We start from the raw sequence: 23921 nt of genomic DNA, 5'->3' as shown, positions 1-23921 counted from the left end.
GTGAGGTGGACAGGTAGGTAGTGGGTGACATGGTGAGAGTGATAGGAAGATAGTGGGTGATATGGTGAGGGTGATAGGGATATAGTGGGTGACATGGTGAGGGTGATAGGGAGATAGTGGGTGACATGGTGAGGGTGACAGGGATATAGCTGGTGACATGGCGAGGGTGACAGGGAGATAGTGGGTGACATGGTGAGAGTGACAGGAAGATAGAGGGTGACAGGGTGATAGCGGGTGACATGGTGAGGGTGAAAGGGAGACATTGGGAGACAGGGAGATAGTGGGTGACATGGTTAGGGTGACTGAGACATTGGGAGACAGGGAGATAGTGGGTGATATGGTTAGGGTGAAAGGGAGATAGAGGGTGACAGAGAGATAGTGGGTGACATGGTGAGGGTGACAGGGAGACATTGGGTGACAAGGAGATAGTGGATGACATGGTGAGGGTGACAGGGAGATAGTGGGTTATATGGTGAGGGTGACGGAGACATTGGGTGACAGGGAGAAAGTGGGTGACATGGTTAGGGTGACAGGAAAATAGAGGGTGATAGGAAGATAGAGGCTGACAGGGAGATAGTGGGTGACTGGGTACAGCCGGGCTCCTCAAACTATCCCCCCACCCTGTCACAGGGGGCATCCCAGCAGCACAGACAGCCCCCCCACACAAGTCACAGGTATGCCCCCAACTACACAAGCAGTCTCCCCCCACCTCCTCTCCACAGAGGATAGCTCTCAGCAGCATAGGCAGCCTCCTCTCCTTCCCCCTCCCATCACAGGGGATGCCTCCCAGCGGCACAGGCACAACCAGCCTACTCCCCCTCCACTTACCCGCTCACCTGTCTGGGCTCAGCAGGTCCACATATCCGCATCGCATCCACCGCACATCGCGCGAGGAGCGAGCAAGTTGACATCTGGGAAGCTTGCACCTCCGAGCAGAGCTCAAGGAGGTGGAGCTCCTCAGCCTCTGTGCCTGCTGCTAATGCTGTATAACTGGCAGTGCAGCGGCAGCAATAATAATACAAAATACATAACAAAAAAATCTGAAAATTATGTGGAGGAGGATGCGGGTTGGGGCGCACGTAGGAACCATCACTGTTAGCAAGCCCTGTGTCATAGGCAAATGCCCTAGGCAATTGCCTAGTCTGCCTAGTGGCTAGGGACGGCTCTACGAGAGGTGTTGCAGAAACTGTCATCATTAGATGATATAGAAGCATTTTTGTGGACCTTTGAATGCACTGCCACCATGCTAAAATGGCAACAAAAATACAAGAATTAATTACTGCGCTTAATGTACTAACTTGAATATTAAAAAATATAAACAAAATATGTGTTTGTGTTTGGCTTCAGTCAATTGATACACAGGAGATTTGCTTCTTGTAATAAACAATTTTTACTGTGTTTCAGTTTAAAACGACACACTTGCAAACATTAATATATTCAAAACAAGCGATTCCTCACTTGACACATAAGTAACACATACAATACTATATAACAAACAATGAGCTGGTCAACTAATAACGGCACTAAGCCGCAACCAAATAAATAGCACTGTAATCCTCAGCAAGTTGTTTGGTATAAATAAATGAGTAACCCGGAGTTGTCAATAGCAACAATGTGCTGCCTTTGGAGAAAAACGGCCACCTTGGAACTTATCTCTGTCATTTACTAGTGTAGTTATGCTTAGTTACCCTGTACTTGTCCTATATTGTCTTCATTTTTATGAATAGGTAACCAGTTTCTTCTTGCTGTTCACCTACCAGGGAGGGTTTTATGGTTACAGCGCTCTTACAGTACTTTGCTCGTGATCAACAGAATGAGCAAAAAATTATAAGTTCATTTGAGAATATGGTGATGGGAAATGCTAAAATAAAAACTTCCGTGCCACCTGTTGGCACACCATGTTTTATGTTAAAAAATAATTTACTATACCGGGTTGCTTATTTGCAAAGGAAAAAGTTTGAACAGTTGCTAGTTTCTAGAAAACATGAGCAGTTGGTCCTGAGGGCAGCTCATACGCATTTGTAGGGTGGACATATGGGAGAGGGGAAAACTGTCCAGCTAATTCAAATAAGGTTCTTTTGGCCAGGCATTTATGCCGCTGTGAACAAATATTGACAGGAATTCCCAGTTTACCAGAGGATACTGTAGCACCCTGATCAGAGTTTAGAGCACCTCTGGTACCATTACTTGTTATTTCTGTGCCTTTCGAGCAATTTGGTATGGACCTGGAAGGTCCGGTGTAAAAATCTGCTTGTGGGCATCAGTATACTTAAGTGTTGGTTGACTATGCTACCAGGTACTGTATCCTGAGGTGATACCGCTGCAAAATAGTCTAGTACTATCGTCTGGAAACTGCTAATGTTGGATACATGCTTGAGAATTCCAAAAGACAGATCAGGGTACACCTTTTATGTCTAAGTTAATGAAAGACATGTGACGTCTGTTGGGAGGTGAACAAATTAGCACCTAAGTGTATCATCTGCAAACAGACGGATTAGTGGAATGCTTTAACCAAACCCTTAAGCAGATGATAAGACAGGTGGTATCCCAGGACAATAGAGATTGGGACCAGCTCTTTCCTTATCTAATGTTTGCAGCTCAAGAGGTACCCCAGTTATCTACAGGGATAACCCCTTTGAGCTCCTTTACACTAGACAAGCTAGAGGAATCCTAGATCTCTTACAGGAAGGGTGGGATCAACAATTGGCCCAAGAGCTTTATATAGTGCAATTTGTGTCTCAACTGTATGGATGCCTAAAACAAATTGAGCTACTTTTAAAAGAACATATGAATTCAGCTCAGCAATGTCAAAAGGGTAATTATGATGTTACAGATGTGAACTGCTCCATCAATCCAAGTGGCAAGGTATTGGTTTTTGTTTCCACCCATGAAAGTAAGTTGTGCACCCATTGGAGAGGTCCTTATTAGATCCTAGAGGCAATGGTGTCTTAATTAAAAAGTACGCTAAGAAGGTAGAAGGAAACAGGTACAAATTTACCATGTTAATTTGTTAAAGCCTTGGAAGATAAGTACAAGTCAAACTTCTCTATTGGCAATGAAAACTTCTGCTTGTCAGGTGCCTATTGAAGCCACATTAAGTCCCAGCTAAAAGCAGAAAGTTATAGACCTGGTAGCACAGAACCAGAATGTTTTTACTAATATCCCTGGGAAAACATACTGTAGATAATACAGCAAGATATTTTTACATCATTTGGTGTAGTGATAAAATAAAGGCCTTATCGTATTCATGAGTCTAAATGGGAGGTGGTTAAATGAAAGGTAGAGGAGATGCTGTGCCTAGGGGTTATAGAGGAGTCAAACAGTGAGTGGAACAACCCGACGGTGCTGGTACCAAAGAGACAAACTGGTAGAGGACCTTGCAAAAGCCAATACTTAACCACTCTTGACTTGACAAAATGGGACTGGCAGATACCCTTAACTTATGCTGCCAAAGCAAAAACAGCCTTCTCTACCCCAGAAAGATTGTTCCAATGTAAAGTGCAGCCCTTTGGTTTACATGGAGCCCCTGCAACCTTCCGAAGAGCTTTGAACAAATTGCTTCGGCCTCATTGGGAGTATGCATCAGCCTAATTCGATGACATTGTCATCTTTAGGTTGCATTGGAAGACTCAACATGAAGGTAGAATCAAAAGGGCACATGGGTTTATGGCTAACCCGGAAAAGTGTGCTATAGGAATGGTAGACACAAAGTACTTGGGGTGTGTTGTAGGATCGGGGCAAATTAAACCTCAACAAAATAAAGTAGAAGCAGTGGCAATATTTCCAAAGCCAGAAAGGAAGTCTCAGCTCAGGACGTTTCTTGGTCTAGTGGGTTATCACAGGTTTTTACACGATTTTGCTTCCAGAGCAGTCCCACTGACTGAATGTTTAATGAAAATCTGGCTTGATAAGATGATCTGGTCTTGAGATTTAAGTCAGGCTTTGTGTATGGCACTTGTTTTGCAGTACCGGTCTTTCGGATACAGTTTGTGTTGCAGACTGATGCTTCTTGAAAAGCATTGGGTGCAGTCTTGTCCCAAGTGGTAGATGGTGAAAAAGAGCCCATCATATATTACCCAGGGAGCACAGTACTCCACTGTAGAACAAAGGTACTTGGTAATTAAGTGGGCGGTAGAGTCCCTAAGGTACTACTTGTTAGGGAGAGAGTTCCAGCTAGTTACAGATCATACACCCCTACATTGGATGCACACAAACAAAGAGCTGAATGTTTGTTTGACCTACTGATTTTTGACTCAGCCATTCAAATTTGAGGTACAACATCGCCCTGGGAAGCTCCACTTTATTGCAGATGCCCTTGCTAGGAAATGTATAACTTCTGGGGAAGCTAGGGGAGAGGGAAGAGGATAGAAGTGTCTTCTCAGATGTGTAATGGGAATAAAGGTGGGAGAAATAGAGTTGTCACCTGAAGGACTGGTAGCTTCACCTACCGCATCCTGCCACGCAGGTGGGTGGGGATTAGGTTTAGACATTAAAAGGGGGCTTAGGGTTAGGGTGCAGAGACAGGAAGGTTATGGTTAGGTACCAGGGAAGGGGGGGTTAGGGTTAGGCAGCAAGTGGGGAGATTAAGGTTTAGGCAGTGGGGAGGAGAGGCTTAAGGTTAGGCACCACCGGTGAGGGTTAGGTTTAGGCACCCATAAGGAAGGGTTAGGGTAGGGGGCAGGAAAAGGTTAGGGTACTTTTGGAGGGGCTGTCGGGATTCTGATGGCTGAGATGTCGCTGTTGGGATTCTGACCGTCAGCCTCCCGTCCATCGGGATATCATACTAAATCCGCTTAAACATACCTGACATGGATGTAGAACATGATATGCACAGAGAAGAAAAAAAGAAAGACTCTTTGTTGGGGCACACTTGTATTGAAAAATTAATAGACAGAATTTTTTTTAAACTTTTAATACAATTATTTAAAATTAATGTGGCAAAAGACAAACATTAATAAAAGCAAGAATAAGTGTCGCACATAAACTTCACGTTAAAGTGTGTCCCTATAGTAATAGCCTGTGATTGCCCTGGTAAAAATTTTCATAAAAAATTATTGTAAATATATCCTGTCTAATATAGATATGTGATTGACAGGGTAATTAATATATTATGGGTACACTTACTTTTTTAACTTACTTCAGGTGTCTCATGTACCAAGTATTAAAATGAATGTGTATGAAAAATCTGAAGTGAGAAGAAAAAGTTTTGTTGCCTTGTTGGTTATTATTCACTGTCTATGTTTAGCAGGCGTGTCACCATTTGGCATTTTCTTCAGCAAGGTGCTCTGTAAGATATCAAAAAGGACCCCTTGCTGGTCTTAATAATATAGAAATATATATGTTGGTCTTATACACTCTATATTGGGACTGTTCACCCAAAAAAAGATTACGGGAAAGTGTAGCATGTGTGTCAATACATAATTAGTTTTGTCAGAAAAGAACAGCAAATACAAATCCTTGTAGGAGAGTTAGTATAGACATAACACACTACATATGTAGGATGCAATTGAAGGGATTCCTTATCAAATGCAAATGCCTAGATTCCTTACAATGAATATTCTAAATAAGGAGATCAGTATAATCTTGGATCATATCTGATGAAGAGTATTTTCATAAAGGGTTAGAATAGATGTGGATTTCTTACTTCTGCTTTTCAGAGAACTGGTTTACTGCACCTGGTATTCTTTGGGGGTCTCCCCGCCAAGTACTGACCAGGCCTATCATTGATTAGCTTCCAAGGTTGGAAGAGATTGGGCATATCCTATGGAGTATTGCAGTAATCTGCTGAATGGGAGAGTATGTTGGTTTCACGGAAGAAGAAATTGTGCTTCTGCTGTTTAGTGAAGATCACACCTAGGCAAACAGATTGTGTGTTACCACCGCACTTGTAACGCAATATAGAAAGAGCAAATAATAAATTTTTCAATTTAAAGTGCTGAATAGTGGAAACAGACTAGATGCAAGGCATTACATGTTGTTAAGCATAAAAAATTATTACAGAGCCCAGGTTTCTCACATCAAAGACCTCAGAGCCACTGTCTGACAACTTTTAAGAGATACAAAAAGGGATTTACCACAAGAAAGTGGTGCTAGACTCTCCTAGTTCAGGGCACTCTTGTATCCACATGAATGTAATCCCAATGGTATTTGAACTAGTTATAAAATTTAACTTTTATTATACGTGTTACTAAAATGGAGTGTATTCACTCCTTAATTTAAAAGGCGAAATATTAAACAAAACACATGAACTAACATACAACACCAATATGAATTAAAATTGTACAGGTTTATATGCTGGGCCTCGGCCCTGTTGGTCCTATAAATTATGTTGAATGTTTTATTGTCTGCAAATAAGTATAGGTAGGCAGGGCCTTAAGGTATGTTTCTGGGTTCTGCTATCCCGTATCTGCTCCAGCATCAAATACGGGCTGAGAGACCCCTACTAGCACCAGCCAATGTAGCTCTAGAGTAATATTAGGGTTTGTAGGTGTGCCTAGTGACTTCTACTTTCGGCTGATGACCATGTATCAGCGCAGCCAATGAGAAGACCCATCAGCACTCCTGAGCCCCAATAATAAGAAAAAAATTAGAGGACAGTTTTCAATATATAGCTAGTAGATTATGATATTATATCTCAGGTAGACTTTTAACAAAGAGATATGCTCCTACTAACTGGGCTGATGTGGTGACAATACACATTAGTGGCAGGTTGTCCGATTATAATTCACACTCAAAAAATGGCGATTATTGCCTGTACAGTTCTTCATTCACATAGAGAAGAGATGTGAAATAGAGATGGGCAAGGCTTCAGAGATATTGTTCAGGGTTCTGCTTCTGCGCTTATGCAAGAGCATTATATGCGTAGTGAGAGACCCTTACTGGTATCGGCCTTTGGAAAAATAGACAGTGCCTAGGTGTGGTTGTCTCGCCTATGAGCTTATGCTTTTGGCTGATGATTTTATATCAGTGCAGCCAATGAGAGAGCTCGTGGCATGACAACCCTGGTGTTGAAAGACAGAGGGGCAGACAGGAATATACATCTAATATGACTAATATTTAATTACAATCTTTATAATTATTTCTATATTTGTCCTGTACTCCTATCTGAAAATCACACCCACAGTATCATGTGATTTGATTGTTTCACCAATTTCTCTAACTGGTAACCCAGGACCCTTTACTACATTAGTTTTGTTCCAATGACCAAGAGATGTAAGGCAAATCCTTGAATACATTTGGGGTAAAGATATATATACACAGACAGATTTGCAGAATATGCCCCAAAACCACTTTCTGACTACTTTCACCAGATACAAGTCAAACTCTCCATCATATTTGGAGTGAAGATGTATGTGAAGACCAACAAATAGTCAGATAGGCAGAATAAATTAATAGAAATATTTTTTTTTACATATAGAACTCTATTGTAAAGAAATCCTGACAATTTATTGGTAAACAGATGTAAAGTGAGCTGTTTGGAGAGACTGTGGGGTATATGCAATTGCGGTCGAATTGCCGCAAATGTCGAAAAACAGGGCATTTTCGACACAAAAAAAAATGATTCGACAATGCAATACAGTACTTTGACAAAAAAACGGGCGTTTCAAATTCGACTTTTTGCAATTCGACAGTAGTCAAATGCGACATGTCAGCAATGGTAAAAATGCGGCTTTTCAACAAAAATATATTCAATTGAAGAATGTCGATTCGACAACAGTGCTTTTCGACAGTAATTTTGTCAATTTCAGTCCGCCTCATTTTGCTGGCGGGATCTAATAAAAATTTTAAAAACATGTTTTTTTGTGTTTTTTTATTGCTAATAGCATATCTATTTATATTAGAAGGGATTATGTACAGCCGGTGCCAGTATATACTTTTATCCTAGATCCATTTTTTTCAGGGACTAACCATCCCTATGCCGGCAGCCGTTGACAGCGCACTCACCTCTGTAATCTTATGTACTTGGTTTGTCTATTAGGAGCCAAAAGTATTATTTATATATTTTTTAAAAGAATATATATTTTTTTTACTGACTAAAATAATATGGAGAGATCAGAGCATGTTTTTCAGTGGGAAGGGGTGGGAATAACCTCACCGCTGACCGCAAAGTTCCCACCATTGAATATAATGGAGCGGCATAGTGCTATGCGCCGTCTGACAGCTCAGACACACACAGCCAATCAGGAGAGTTCCACGACGTGGCACTCCCTGATTGCCTGAAGGGACCCTCTGTGACAGGAGTCATGGGGTGTCCCGGCATTCGGGGAAAGGGGTCCCATGTGTAAACATGGGACCCCTTTCAGTGCGTAGTCCAGGTTTTGCGTTTTATTATTTTGCCAAGTACGTGGATTGCAAGGAGAAGACGACAGATCTACACAGGATTTTGGTGAGTATAATTCTATTTTCAGGTATCCTATGGATTATACGTGGAGAAGGGGACCGAGTCGGCGTGTCAACATAGGTAAGTATGTGTGTGTCGGCGTGCATGTATGTAATAAAGTTTTACTTTCACGGTGTGCGTGTACTGTTTTTATTTGGGTATTTTTTTTGCAGTAGAACTACAGGTACCAGTGGGCCCGTTTTCCCCTGCATGCTGGTACTTGTGGTTCTCCAAGTACCAGCTTGCGGGGAGGCTTGCTGGGACTTGTAGTTCTGCTACAAAAAACAATATTCTTTATTTTTGTCACTTGGCTATCAGCCTCCCATCCGCAGCCCTTGGATGGGGGGGACAGCCTCGGGCTTCACCCCTGGCCCTTGGGTGGCTGGAGGGGAGGACCCCTTGATTTAAGGGGTCCCCACTCCTCCAGGGTACCCCGGCCAGTGGTGACTAGTTAGTGATTTAATGCCACGGCCGCAGGGACCGATACAAAAGTGTCCCCTGGCTGTGGCATTATCTCTCTGACTAGTGGAGCCCGGTGCTGTTGTTAAAAATACGGGGGACCCCTACATTTTTTGTCCCCCGTATTTTTGGCACCAGGACCGGATGCAGAGCCCGGTGCCTATTGTGAAAATACGGGGAATCCCCTGTCCTTTTTCTCCCCGTATTTTTACAACCAGAACCGGCTCAAAGAGCCCGAGGCTGGTTATGCTTAGGAGGGGGAACCCCACGCATTTTTTTCAGGATTTTTTACATACTTTTGTGCCATCCATGAAGTCGAATCCAGGATGCACACTATCGTCAATTGGTCCCTTTTTCGACAGCGGGACTGTCGAATCCGTTTTTTATTGAATATGTCGAATTCGGGTCCCGGCGGGAGGGTGTCTGACTGTCGAGTTGTGTCGAATTTAAAAATGGTCGAATTCCAGCTGGAATTTGACTGCAATTGCATATACCCCTGTGTCTCTAACCTAACAGGTCATACCAGACCAACAGGCAGTTGTTATAAAGTTTTACAAGGGGAAATAATAAAAAATTCAAAATACATAAAAAATCACTTGTTAGCAATAAGTTAAATAAGAAAGTAAAACAAGTATCAAAGGAAGTATAATTAAAAAATTAGGAGCCCCAACGGGCGTTTACTAATCCAGGGTACCCCTTAGGTGGGTATGGACTGCACAGTGCCCATTTACCCTCACCAGATGGACCGTTTCACCTCTATTCAGTCTTGCTCACTGGTGTAGGTGTGCAGTTATCCCTAAGTATTGTATTTAAAGTAGAGATGAGTGGGTTCGGTTCGCCGAGAACCGAACCCTACCAAACTCCACGTGTCAAACATGGTTCCGAGCCCGGCTCGGTTATTCCAACCTGACTTGGAAAACCCAAACGAGGCAAAATGTCATCATCCCACTGTTGGATTCTCGCGGGATTCGGATTCCATATAAAGAGTTGCGCGTCGCCGCCATTTTCACTCAGGCATTGTAGAGAGCACAGAGAGGACGTGGTTATGTTCTCTCAGTGTCAGTTCTCAGTATCAGTGCTCAGTATCAGTGCTCATTGTCTTGTGCTGCATCGTGCTGCTCAGTAATACTAATACTAGTACAGTGTGTTATGCTGCATCTTGCTGCTGTAGGGTGCTGTGGTAGTAGTGTCATGTGACTGTGCATCGGTCATCATCATTCCAGTCACAGTGGTATCTGGGGCTTGACAATTCCAGAGTGCTTTTGCGCTGCTCACTAATACTAATACTAGTACAGTGTCTTGTGCTGCATCGTGCTGCTCAGTGTCAGTTCTCAGTAGTATCATCAGTGCTCAGTATCAGTGCTCATTGTCTTGTGCTGCATCATGCTGCTCAGTAATACATTACTAATACTAGTACAGTGTCTTGTGCTGCATCTTACTGCAGTAGGGTACTGTGCTAGTAGTGTCCTGTGACTCTGCATTGGTCATTATCATTCCAGTCACAGTAGTATTGGGGGGTGACAATTCCAGAGTGCTTTTGTGCTGCTCACTAATACTAATACTAGTACAGTGTCTTGTGCTGCATCGTGCTGCTCAGTGTCAGTTCTCAGTAGTATAATCAGTGCTCAGTATCACTGCTCAGTAGTATCATCAGGGCTCAGTATCAGTGCTCAGTGCTCAGTGTCTTGTTCTGCATCATGCTGCTCAGTGTCAGTTATCAGTAGTATCATCAGTGCTCAGTATTACCACTCAGTAGTATCATCAGTGCTCAGTATCACTGGTCAATGCTCAGTGTCTTGTGCTGCATCGTGCTGCTCAGTGTCAGTTCTCAGTAGTATCAGTGCTCAGTATCACTGCTCAGTAGTATCATCAGTGCTCAGTATCGCTGGTCAGTAGTATCATCAGTGCTCAGTATCGCTGGTCAGTGCTCAGTGTCTTGTGCTGCATCGTGCTGCTCAGTGTCAGTTCTTAGTATCACTGCTCAGTAGTATCATCGGTGCTCAGTATCACTGCTCAGTAGTATCATCAGTGCTCAGTATCACTGCTCAGTAGTATCATCAGTGCTCAGTATCACTGGTCAGTGCTCAGTGTCTTGTGCTGCATCATGCTGCTCAGTGTCAGTTCTCAGTAGTATCAGTGCTCAGTATCACTGCTTAGTAGTATCATCAGTGCTCAGTATCACTGGTCAGTGCTCAGTGTCTTGTGCTGCATCATGCTGCTCAGTGTCAGTTCTCAGTAGTATCAGTGCTCAGTATCACTGCTTAGTAGTATCATCAGTGCTCAGTATCACTGGTCAGTGCTCAGTGTCTTGTGCTGCATCTTGCTGCTGTAGGGTGCTGTGGTAGTGTCCTGTCACTGTGCATAGGTCATCATCATTCCAGTCACAGTGGTATCTGGTATCTATCTAGTGGTATCTAATTCCAGACATTACTGCCATCTTATTCCAGATATATTACTGGCATATAATTCCACACATTAAAAAAAGGAGAACAAAAATTTGGAGGGTAAAATAGGGAAAGATCAAGATCCACTTCCACCTAGTGCTGAAGCTGCTGTCACTAGTCATGGCAGAGACGATGAAATGCCATCAACGTCGTCTGCCAAGGCCGATGCCTAATGTCATAGTAGAGAGCATGTAAAATCCAAAAAACAAAAGTTCAGTAAAATGACCCAAAGATATAAATTAAAATCGTCTGAGGAGAAGTGTAAACTTGCCAATATGCCATTTACAACACGGAGTGGCAAGGAACAGCTAAGGCCCTCTCCTATGTTCCTCATGACTAGTGGTTCAGCTTCACATGATGATGGAAGCACTCATCCTCCCGCTAGAAAAATGAAAAGAGTTAAGCTGGTAAAAGCACAGCAAAGAACTGTGCATTCTAAATAACAAATCCCCAAGGAGAGTCCAAATGTGTCAGCGGGTGCGATGCCTGACCTTCCCAACACTGTACAGGAAGAGGTGGCTTCCTTCCACCATTTGCAGGCCCTCTGGAAGGAGCACCCACAGTCCATTTTGTGATATTGAAATTGAAGATATCACTGTTGAAGTACACCAGGATGAGGATATGGGTGTTGATGATGCTGAGGAGGAAGTTGACGAGGAGGATTCTGATGGTGATGTGGTTTGTTTAAATCAGGCACCTGGGCAGACAGTTGTTGTCCGTGGGATGAATAAGGCCATTGACATGCCTAGTCAAAATACCCAAAAAATCACCTCTTCAATGTGGAATTATTTCAACAGAAATGCGGACAGCAGGTGTCAAGCCGTGTGTTGTCTTTGTGAAGCTGTAATAAGTAGGGGTAAGGATGTTAACCACCTAGGAACATCCTCCCTTATACGTCACCTGGAGCAAACATTAAACAATGTATTTGTTGAAAAGAGACAACAAAAGAAGTAGATTGCTTTTTGGAGCACTCTTTTTTAACAAAAATTAATGTATGAATAGATATGATATGATTATGATGATTTAAAACGTAACCTTTAATTATTCTTCTTATAATAAATTTTACAGGGGATGCAACAGAATTCATGCACTTACGGAGTGGCATATACATACAGGTCTTTGCCACTTAAAGTACCCCTTTTATTTTAAGGAAGAATAATTAAAGGTTACGTTTTAATGTTTGGTCTATTTGACTGCAGGAGCACTTCCAGCTTTTTGAATTTAATCCCTGAGGGGGAATATAATTACTAGCTGGTTTTTTAATCTAATACAGTATTAATATCTTAATTGAATAATTTGTGTCTGGTGCGGGATAAAAAATACAATACGTCACCTGGAGCGCATTCATCAGAAGTCATTGACAAGTTAAAAAACATTGGGTAACAGCGGAAGCAGTCCACTGACAACTAAATCCCTTCTTCCTCCTGTACCCAAGCTCCTGTAAACCACACCACCAACTCCCTCAATGTCAATGTCCTCCTTAGACAGGAACGCCAAAAGTCCTTCAGGCCATGTCACTGGCAAGACTGACGAGTCCTCTCCTAACTGGGATTCCTCCGATGGATCCTTGAGTGGAACACGTGCTGCTGCTGTTGCTGCTGGCGCTGCTGTTGTTGCTACTGGGAGTCGATCATCATCCCAGAGGGGAAGTCGGAAGACCACTTGTACTACTTCCAGTAAGCAATTGACTGTCCAACAGTCCTTTGCGAGGAAGATGAAATATCACAGCAGTCATCCTGTTGCAAAGCGGATAACGCAGGCCTTGACAGCTATGTTGGTGTTAGACGTGCATCTGGTATCCACCGTTAGTTCACAGGGACTTAGAGAATTGCTTGAGGTATTGTGTCCCCGGTACCAAATACCATCTAGGTTCCACTTCAGTAGGCAGGCGATACCGAGAATGTACAGGGACATAAGAAAAAGTGTCCTCAGTGTCCTAAAAAATGCAGTTGTACCCACTGTCCACTTAACCACGGACATGTGGACAAGTGGAGCAGGGCAGACTCAGGACTATATGACTGTGACATCCCACTGGGTAGATGTATTGCCTCCTGTAGCAACAACAGCGGCAGCACCAGTAGAAGCATCTCACAAACACTAACTCATTCCTAGGCAGGCTACGCTTTATATCACCGCTTTCCATAAGAGGCACACCGCTGACAACCTGTTACGGAAACTGAGGGACATCATTGCACATTGGCTTACACCACTTAGACTCTCCTGGCGATTTGTGATATCGGACAATGCTAGCAACATTGTGCGGGCATTACATGTGGGCAAATTGTAGCATGTCCCATGTTTTGCACATACAATTCACTTGGTGGTGCATATTTTTTTTTAAATTACAGGGGCATGCAGGAGATGCTGTCGGTGGCCAGAAAAATTGCGGGCCACTTTCAGCCACCGCGTGCTGAAGACTGGAGCGCCAGCAAAAACTCCTGAACCTGCACTGCCGTCAGCTGAAGCAAGAGGTGGTAACGAGGTGGAATTCAACCCTCTACATGCTTCAGAGGATGGAGGAGCAGCAAAAGGCCATTCAAGCCTATACTTCCACCTACGAGATAGGCAAAGGAGAGGGAATGCACCTGACTCAAACACAGTGGAGAATTATTTCCATGTTGTGCAAGGTTCTCCAACCCTTTGAACTTGCCATAAGTGAAGTCAGTTCAGACACTGCCAACCTATGTCAGGTCATTCCCCTCATCAGGCTTTTGCAGAAGCAGCTGGAGAGATTGAAGGAGGAGCTAAGACGGAGCGATTCTGCTAGGCATGTGGGACTTGTGGATGGAGCCCTTCATTCGCTTAACCAGTATTCACGGATGGTCAATCTGTTGAAATCAGAGCACTACATTCTGGCCACCGTGCTCGATCTTAGGTTTAAAGCCTATGTTGTATCTCTCTTTCCGGCAAGCACAAGTCTGCAGATGTTCAAAGACCTGCTGGTGAGACAATTGTCAAGTCAAGCGGAACGTGACCCGTCAACAGCTCCTCCTTCATTTTCTACCGCAACTGGAGCTGCCAGGACAAGGATAAAATTTCCAAATCCACCCGCTGGCGGTGATGCAGGGCAGTCAGGAGCAAGTGCTGACATCTGGTCCGGACTGAAGGACCTGCCAACGATTACTGACATGTCGTCTACTGTCACGCCATTGAACGAATGGTGGAGGATTATATTGGGGACAGCATCACTGTAGGCATGTCAGACAGTCCGTATGTATACTGGCAGGATAAAGAGGCAATTTGGAGGCCCTTGCACAAACTGGCTTTATTTTACCTAAGTTGCCCACCCTCCAGTGTACACTCCCGAAAAAGTGTTTAGTGCAGCCGGTCAACTTGTCAGCGATCGGCGTAGGAGGTTACTTCCACTAAATGTGGAGAAGATGATGTTCATCTGAATGAATTATAAATTCCTCTGTGGAGACATTTACCAGCAATTGCCTCCAGAAAGTACACAGGGACCTGTGATGGTGGATTCCAGTGGGGACGAATTAATAATCTGTGAGGAGGAGGAATAGGATCTACACCCTGAAAGGGGTGAGGAATCTGAGGGTGAGGGTGAGGACAACATCCTGCCTCTGTAGAGCCAGTATTTGCAAGGAGAGATGAATTGCTTCTTTTTTGGTGGGGTGATTAATTTCTTCTTTTTTTTGTGAGGGCCCATACAAACCAATCATTTCAGCCACAGTCATGTGGCCGACCCTGTCTCTGAAATGATTGGTTTGTTAAAGTGTGCATGTCCTGTTTATACAACATAAGGGTGGGTGGGAGGGCCCAAGGACAATTCCATCTTACACCTCTTTTTTTATTTATTATTTGCATCATGTGCTGTTTGGGACTATTTTTTTAAGTGTCATCCTGTCTGTCACTGCAGTGCCACTCCTAGATGGGCCAGGTGTTCGTGCCGCCCACTTGGGTCGCTTAGCTTAGTCATCCAGCGACCTTGGTGCAAATTTTAGGAATAAAAATAATATTGTGAGGTGTTCAGAATAGACTGGAAATGAGTGAAAACTATTGTTATTGAGGTTAATAATACTATAGGATCAAAATTACCCCCAAATTGTATGATTTTAGCTGTTTTTAAGTGTTTTTTTTAAATCACCCGATTCCAAAACACATCCGAATCTAAAACCCGAAAGGGTGGTTTTGCCAAAACGTGTCCAAATCCAAACCACGACCACGGACACGAATCCAAAACCAAAACACAAAACACGAAAAATGCCCGCTGCACATCTCTAATTTAAAGGGTTAGGAATTGAGTCATAAAAGGGGAGGAGTACAAATGTACCTCCTTCTATAGGTTAATCTGGAAAAAAAACTCTCAGACTTCTGTTTTCTGGGTATTAATCTTATAACCAGTGTCACAGGTACAGCATAAACAGACCTGACATGTATGTAGAACAGCAGGGTGTAGAATCCAGTTCAGGTATTCTATTTGATCAAGTCTGAGCAACAGAAAGCATGAGTGCAGACACTTGTAAGCTTGCTGTTAAAATGGTTTCAGACATAAGAGACAGGGCTTCTGATGGTGAACTAGTCAGCCAGGTGATAGGCCAGAGTGGTGGTTACTATTAGGGGCCCCGGATCAATGGTATCTGTAGAATTCACACTCTATATGCAAAGAACTGCTGTGAACTATTTTTGTAACCTGTGACTTGCTGCTAATGTTCACTTGTGAATTGTCTATCTGCAGGTACGTGCAGTCAGGGGAGGCAGGGCCTCACCTGTCATTAATGATTAAACTAATACAAAAAGATACTTATGACATATTCTGTGCCATAAGTATCTGCTTTAGCATTGTTATTATGTTATTCATTTTTTTGTGTGTTTAAAACGGTTTTAAATGTGTGTTGGAGGCACCACTCTCGGTGCCTCCCGCTGTCAGGGTAAAGGGCCGGAAGCGGGGGGCGGGGCCAAGCATTGGGCAGTAAAAGACCATTAGAAAAAGCAGCAGAAGCGGCACCTAACAACAATGCCGCTTTGGAGGGGGCGTGCTGTCAGCCAATATGAAAGCACGCCCCTGTCACAGGCAGATGTGACTGGCAGTGGTGGATTCCGAGGGAGCACTAAGACACGTGCCCCTCCATAGTCTAGGAAGCTATTTATTATTTACATAGGCACGCCTCCCCTCCTTATTTTACAAAATATGTGAGGTGGTGCTGGATGCTGTAAGCTGCAGCCGCTGCCCCCACCCCTTTCAGCTGCTGTCTGGCTGTGAATGCAGACATGTCACAGTCTGACATGTCTGCTGCAACACAGCCAGCAGCAGCACTGCCCGATGCCTGCCCCTTCCCTACCTTTATGGCTGCTCCCTTCCCTTGGACCAGCCACCAATCGCCTGCATCTAAATGCCCCTTCTCCGTCCCCTCCTGAGGCTCCGCCCCCTCATGCCGGCGGCCATGCCCCTTCCCTGTTCTAGATGGGAAGATCGGATTCCTGCCCATCTAGCTCTGTGGGGTGAACCAGGGAATCAAAAGTAAGTATCTGTGGGGAGATGGATGTTATATATATATACATATATAGGGGTTGGGGTATATATTAATATTATCTAGGGGTGTTGTGTTAGTGTTATCAGTAGGGGAGTGGGTTGGTAAATTATATTGTGTGGGGTGGGGGTTGCATCACTATCATGGGGTTGTGTACTATCATGTTTTATAGTATATTGTGTATAATGTAATGTTTGGGGGGGGAGGGTAGTAATGATTTGCGGAAGTGGAAGAAGAGTATGTTTTACGGTTTTTCATGTACATACAGAGCACATGGGATTTGTTTTTGTTTTGTTTTTTTAAACACACACACACACACACACACACACACACACACACACACACGGTATACAGTTAAAAAAAACGCCCATCAGGATCCCTGCTGTCTCAATACCGACGCCGGGATCCCAACAGGGGTACTAGACCAGTGTAGGTGATTCCCCCTCTGTGGGTGTGTCCACAACACTCAGAGGGAGAATAGAGCCTTCGTTGCGCTCACCCCCCTGTCAGCATTCTGGCGCACAAGATGCAGGTGTCGGTATACTGACATTCGGCATCCCGTGCAACGGGATCCCATACCGATCCCACACAAAGGTGTATTCAGCAAGAAGGGGTTCTGTGTGCCATATCCATCTAGTCCCCTTTCTCTCTAGCCGGCGGTGCAAGTGAGTAGACTCTGGTGCTGTCCTATAGTCTACTCACCAGCTTTTCCTAAAAGTCACTTGTGCAGGTTTTTGAGGGAGGATGGGTGGTAGGCTAAAATGTAGCCTAGGGTGCAGTGCCACCATGCACCGGCCCTGCTCCCAGCCACACCTGGAGCCCTGATAACAGAGCAGTAACCCCAGCAGCCTGCGGCCCTGTACAGGTGGAGCTAGGAAATGCTAAATGACGAGCAGCCCTGCCACAGGGAGCAGTTTTGCTGTTTCCTCTCTCTGTTACCAGTTGCAATGGTGGCTGGCTGGGGTTTGCGGGGAAGAGTCACAGGTACTTTAATTTGACATGAGCTAAGCTCACCGAGAACAGGGCTGTGCGCTTATGTTCTATGCAATACTGCCAACAGAGCAGAGTTGTCATCGACTGCTATCGCCCTCTTCCTGTCACCCTCTCTCTGGCATCACCCTCTTCCTGTCACCAGCTCGCTGGTATCACCCTCTCACTGTCACCCACTGCTGTCAAACTCTCCCTGGTGTTACCCTCTTCCTGCCATCCTCTCTCTGATGTCATCCTCTCCATGTCACCCACACCCTCTCTCCATCATCCTCTCCCTGTCACCCACTGCATCTCCCCTGCATCACTGTCTCCCCATCACCATCTCTCTCCTGTCACCCTCTGCCTTTCCAAGGCATCACCCTCTCCTGGTCATACGGATAGAGCATTACCATTGAGGCCATGCCCCTTGTTGTGAGGCAACACCCCCACTGCAAGACCATGCCCACTTTTCCAGGAACATGTGTGCCTTTGGCGCAAGCAAAGACAGTGGCGGTAGCAGGCTTGGGCGTGGTAGGGGGCATTGGTTCGGCGGTGGTAGGGGTCATCAACAGGACTCGGTGGACATTATGGTTGCAGTGCCTCACGAGCCACTGACCTCACCGCACGCCACTGCCTATCTGGGGAAAAGATTTGGGAAAATAAACCTGCGATTTAGAACTTTACCCCGTGCATGTGATCCTTGTCACATCAGGTAGGCTGCCATTTTTTTTCTCTATCTCTTGAAACAGGTGTGAGAGAGACTACCAATACACAATCCCTTTTGATTATGCAATGGAATTCATGATGCTATTCCCCCAAGCGATGATATTATACATATCCCTTTCAGTACTTGAAACCAAAGTGATGCAATGTACAGTATTGCATGGGGAGTAACATTTTTGACACAACAAGAGATTTCATAGAGACTTTAGCTGGTGATTGGATCCTTACTGCATTTCCCTGATGGTGAGGTCCTGGGCAGACACCTTTCAGCAGGTTTACACATATTCTGTTTGCCTTGTAAATTTATGTGATTAGGTTTTTATACATGCTCTGTAATAGTAGATAGTTCTTTAAACTGATTTTTTTAAAGATTTCTGTACTCTATATTCATATCAGTGTGCATACCCAAAGAAGTGTACAAATTGTCCGCATGGACAAACAATAAAAGCTTAATATAAGTGTGCATCAATGAAACAGTACACCTGGGTCACAAAATGGTACATTTTTTGCGAAGTACAGTACGTGACCTTATTTCTCCTGGTTTGGAAATGACTCCTACTGACTGGATCTGTATCAGCTAATGATTCAGTTGCTGTTCCACATTGTTAGAAGAGATGAGCGGGTTCGGGTTTTACTCGGTTCTCTAAACGGCATCTTATTGGCTATCTAAAACACGAGACATCCGTGAGCCAATAAGATGCCGTTTTGAGAACCGAGTAAATCCGAGTAAAACCGAACCCGCTCATCTCTAATATTTAGTGAGTTTTGAAATCAAAAGTTGTTAGAAGTGGCATTGAAAAATCCGTGATGTAGGAAACATGATTATAGCTGAAAATCACTCCCTGAAAATCACTCTAGATTTTGGATTTTGATCAGACTATTAAAGAATGTTCAACATAAGAATAATTCTAACATACTAATTCATACATTTTCATAAATATACACCTTGTTGCAAGGAACGGTGATGTTGAAAATTATGTTGTGCTGTAAACTCAATGGAATTAAAGACTGTTGTGTTTATGTCCTAAACATTTATTGCTCTAGCTATCGACATTTGAAAATGAAGTACACAGCAAATTGCTACTAAGTAACACAAGACGATGCCGTATGCCATGCTATGTCAATATTCTTTACTTTTTTTAAGCGTTATACATTTGCATCTTAGTGGTTTAATCTCTGCAGGATAAGTGACTTATAGATTCCCAGAAATCAAACCAAGCAAGGAAAATAGAAGGAAAATTGTCATGGAAAAAAAGGCAACAATTAGGTTTTGGTTAGGTTTAAGGTAAATGTACCCTAACTAGACTGTACAAAAAACACACAGCAGCAAATACAAATAATTACTGGAGCTTAATTACCGTATAAAACACATGAATTGTTTGACTCATTTATAATAGTATGACAATTTTTTAATTTGCACAAATGCATTATTTTTTAAATATATTTATGTATCAAACTGTAATTTAATAACATTTTGATTTGTTAATCCAAGTAAGCTATATGTACCAAAAAGGTAAAGTGTTTAGAAAATGGCATGTACAGTAGTACACAACAATTAGAGACTACAGGCAGGCGCATAACTAGAAATGCCTGGACCCATAGCAAACTTGTCACAGAGCTCTCTATTAGGCCCCATTATAAAGCTTTACCCACCAGAATGTCTGCTACATCCCCAGTCACTGTCAAATAGGGCAGAATACTAAGTGCATTAATAGTGTATTGGCATATTAGTCTGATTTTATGTGTACATTTAATATACAATGCTGTTTTCCAAATCATGTAAGGCATATTTTTAATCAGAGACAGGGCATCTGTTCTGCAGTGCCCCATTGCTGTAATATTGATTACTTTACTATGCCCTTGACTACAGGGATGTTAAATTCAATACATCATAGCCAGCATAAATGTAACCACTTTGTTTAAACAAGCAGTGAGACCCAGCTCTTGGCTGACCAATGTAAGAGCAGCAGTCCATGGATAGAGGGATGCTATTGTGATGGGCTTCTGCTGTATCAGGAATTCTATCCTATTAATTCTCTCAAAGATTAAATAATGAATTAGGAGTTTTAAAAGATACTCTAAGAGCATACAGGGTTACTTTAAAAACACTGTCTGGAACAATCTGTATATGTGTAATTTTTCAGGTCACTATGTATTTTGGGGTTGAATGCTTATGGAGGCAGCAGACAAATAATGAATTCATGAGTTTGAAGATTTAAATGGGAGTGGTCCACTAAGATGGGCCAACATATTTAACTTCTTTTGTTGTGCACTCTTGTTATAATTGTATTTAAGTTAAAAAAAAAGAACTTTTAAATATTAACCAAAAACAAAAAGTAGTCAGATTTTGTGTTTGCAAATCTGTTTTACTTACGTATATACAGTACTGATCTACCAGTTTCGAATTAAATCTAAGATCCTAGCATGCATAGCTCAATAAGCCTTGAGAGCTTTTTAGGTTGAAATAACAAACTTTATTTTTATACCAGAAGAAACCCCTCAAATTTACATCAATAATTGTTTAGTACATGCAGGTACAGTAAGTGATGGCAGGCAGAGCCGTAACTAGACATTTTAGCGCTGTGTGCAAGAAACAGCATAGCCCCCTTCATATACAAAACAGGGCCAGTGGGCACCATCAGCATGCAAAAAATATAGGGGCATGGCTTCATGGGGGCAGGGGTGTGGTCACAGAGCTCCCTTTTACACATTATAGCAGGTAGAGCCCCCTTTTACACATTATGGCAGGCAGAGCTCACTTTTATACATTAAGGCAGGTAGAGTCCCCTTTTACACAGTACGGCAGGAAGGGGCCCCTTTTACACATTACTGCAGGTAGAGCTCTCTTTTACACATTACGGTAAGCAGAGCTCACTTTTACACATTACGGCAGACAGAGTCCCCTTTTACAGATTACGGCAGGTAGCATCCCCTTTTACACAGTACGGCAGGTAGAGTCCACTTTTACACATTACGGCAGGTAGCGTCCCCTTTTACACAGTACGACAGGTAGAGTCCCCTTTTACACAGTATAGCAGTTAGAGTGCCCTTTTATACATTACAGCAGGTAGAGCTCCCTTTTACACATTACGGCAGGCATAGCTCACTTTTATACATTACGGCAGGCAGAGCTCACTTTTACACATTATGGCAGATAGAGTCCCCTATTACACATTACGGCAGGTAGAGTCCCCTCTTACACAGTACAGCAGGTTGAGCTTCATTTTACATATTACGGCAGGCAGAGCTCCCTTTTACACAGTATGGCAAGTAGAGTCCCCTTTTACCCATTATGGCAAGTAGAGATCCGTTTTGCACATAATGGTAGGTAGAGTCCCCATTTTTTACACATTACTGCAGGCAGAGTCCCCTTTTTACATATTACGGCAACAGAGTCCCCCTTTTTACATATTATAGCAGCAGAGTCCCTTTATTACAAATTGCGGCAGCAGAGTACCCCTTTTTACACATTAGGCAGCAGAGTCCCCCTTTTTAAACATTAGGCAGGCATAGTCCCCCTTTTTTACACATTACAACAGCATAGTGGCACACTGAGGGAGAGATAGGGATAAAGCAGAAGAGAGGAACACTGCAGGAGAGCTAGGGTTAGAGCAGGTGGGAGGCACATGGGGAGAAGGTTAGGGAAAGAGGATGAGGGGCACACTGGAGGAGAGTGAGGGAGAAAGCAGGTGAGAGGAACACTGGGGAAGAGCAAGGGAAAGAGCAGGTGAGAGGAAAGCAGGGGGAGAGCTAGTGTTAAAGCAGATGAGAGGCACATGGGGGAGGGCTAAGGTAGGAGCAGCTGAGATTAACATGGGGAAGAGTTATGGAAAGAGCAGGTGAGAGGAATGAGGGGGGCTAGAGAGAGCAGGTGAGAGGAATGCACAGGGAGGTCTAGGGAGAGAGCAGGTGAGAGGAATGTAGGGCGAGGGCTAGGGAGAGAGCAGGTGAGAGGAAAGTGGTGGGAGGGCTAGGGAGAGAGCAGGTGAGAGGAATGCAGGGGACTAGAGAGAGAGCAGGTGAAAGGAACGTGGGGGGAGGGCTAGGGAGAGAGCAGGTGAGAGGAACGTGGGGGGAGGGCTAGGGAGAGAGCAGATGAGAGGAATAGGGAGAGAGCAGGTAAGAGGAACGCGGGAGGAAGGTTATGGAGAGTACAGGTGAGAGGAACATTGGGAAAGGGCTAGGGAGAGAAAAGGAGAGAGGAACATGGGGAAATGGCTAGGGAGAGAGCATGGTGAGAGGAACATGGGGATGGGCTAGGGAGACAGCAGAAGAGAGGAATGCGGGGGAGGGCTAGAGAGAGAGAGAGCAGGTGAGAGGAATGTATGGGGTGGGCTAGGGAGAGAGCAGGTGAGAGGAATGCAGGGGGAGGGCTAGGGAGAGAGCAGGTGAGAGGAACGTGGGGGGAGGGCTAGGGAGAGAGCAGGTGAAAGGAATGCAGGGGGCTATGGAGAGAGTAGGTGAGAGGATCTCGGGGGGAGGGCTAGAAAGAGAGCAGGTGAGATGAATGCAGGGGGAAAGCTAGGGAGAGAGCAGGTGAGAGGAATGTGGGGAGAGGGCTAGGGAGAGCAGGTGAGAGGAACACTGGGGGAGGGCAAGGGAAAGAGCAGGTGAGAGGAACGCTGGGGGAGGGTTAGGGAGAGAGCAGGTGAGAGGAACATGGGTGGAGGGCTAGGGAGAGAGCAGGTGAGAGGAATTCAGGGGGGCTAGAGAGAGAGTAGGTGAGAATGATACAGGGAGAGGGGTAGGGAGAGAGCAGGTGAGAGGAACGCAAGGGGAGGGCTAGTGAGAGCAGGTGAGGAACGCAGGGGGCTAGGGAGAGAGTAGGTGAGAGCAAAGTGGGAGGAAAGCTAGGGAGAGAGCAGGTGAGAGGAACACGGGGGAGGGCTAGGAAGACAGCAGATGAGAGGAATGCAGTGGGAGGATTAGGGAAAGAACAAGTGAGGAGGAATTGGGGGGAGGGCTAGGGAGAGAGCAGGTGAGTGGAAAGCAGGTGGGACGGCTAGGGAGAGAGCAGGTGAGAGTAGCACGGGGGAGGGCTAGGTAGAGAGCATGTGAGAGGAATGCGGTGGGAGGGCTAGGGAGAGAACAAGTGAGAGGAACATGGGGGAAGGCTAGGGAGAGAGCAGGTAAGAGGAATGCAGGGGGAGGGCTAGGGAGAGAGCAGTTGAGGAATGCAAAGGTCCGGCTTGGGAGGGAGCAGGTGAGAGGGGTGTGGGGGGTGGGCTAGGGAGTTAGCAGGTGAGAGGAACGCGGGGGAGGGCTTGGGATAGAGGTGAGCAGCATATAGAGGGGAGAGCTATGGAAAGAGCAAGTGAAATGTCCACCATGGAGGGGGGTTGTAAAAATTCCCTACCCTGTGGTGGTAGTGGTGTGCGCTCCTGTGAATTCAACTCCTGGAGTGAGGAGTTCAGCGCTGACAGGTGCTGGTGCACGGGTCCCTGCTCCATCTTTGTTTAAACG

The 23921-nt window shown here is 44.5% G+C and overlaps 1 pseudogene; it reads right to left on the bottom strand.

The window, feature by feature from the left end:
* Nucleotides 1-5663: 5663 nt before the first annotated feature.
* Nucleotides 5664-5782, bottom strand: LOC134930628 (5S ribosomal RNA; annotated as a pseudogene).
* Between the last annotated feature and the right edge of the window lie 18139 nt (nucleotides 5783-23921).

The sequence above is a fragment of the Pseudophryne corroboree genome, chromosome 5 (genome assembly GCF_028390025.1).
Source record: "Pseudophryne corroboree isolate aPseCor3 chromosome 5, aPseCor3.hap2, whole genome shotgun sequence".
Lineage (NCBI taxonomy): Eukaryota > Metazoa > Chordata > Amphibia > Anura > Myobatrachidae > Pseudophryne > Pseudophryne corroboree.
This window is presented reverse-complemented; position numbering and strand designations above follow the sequence as displayed.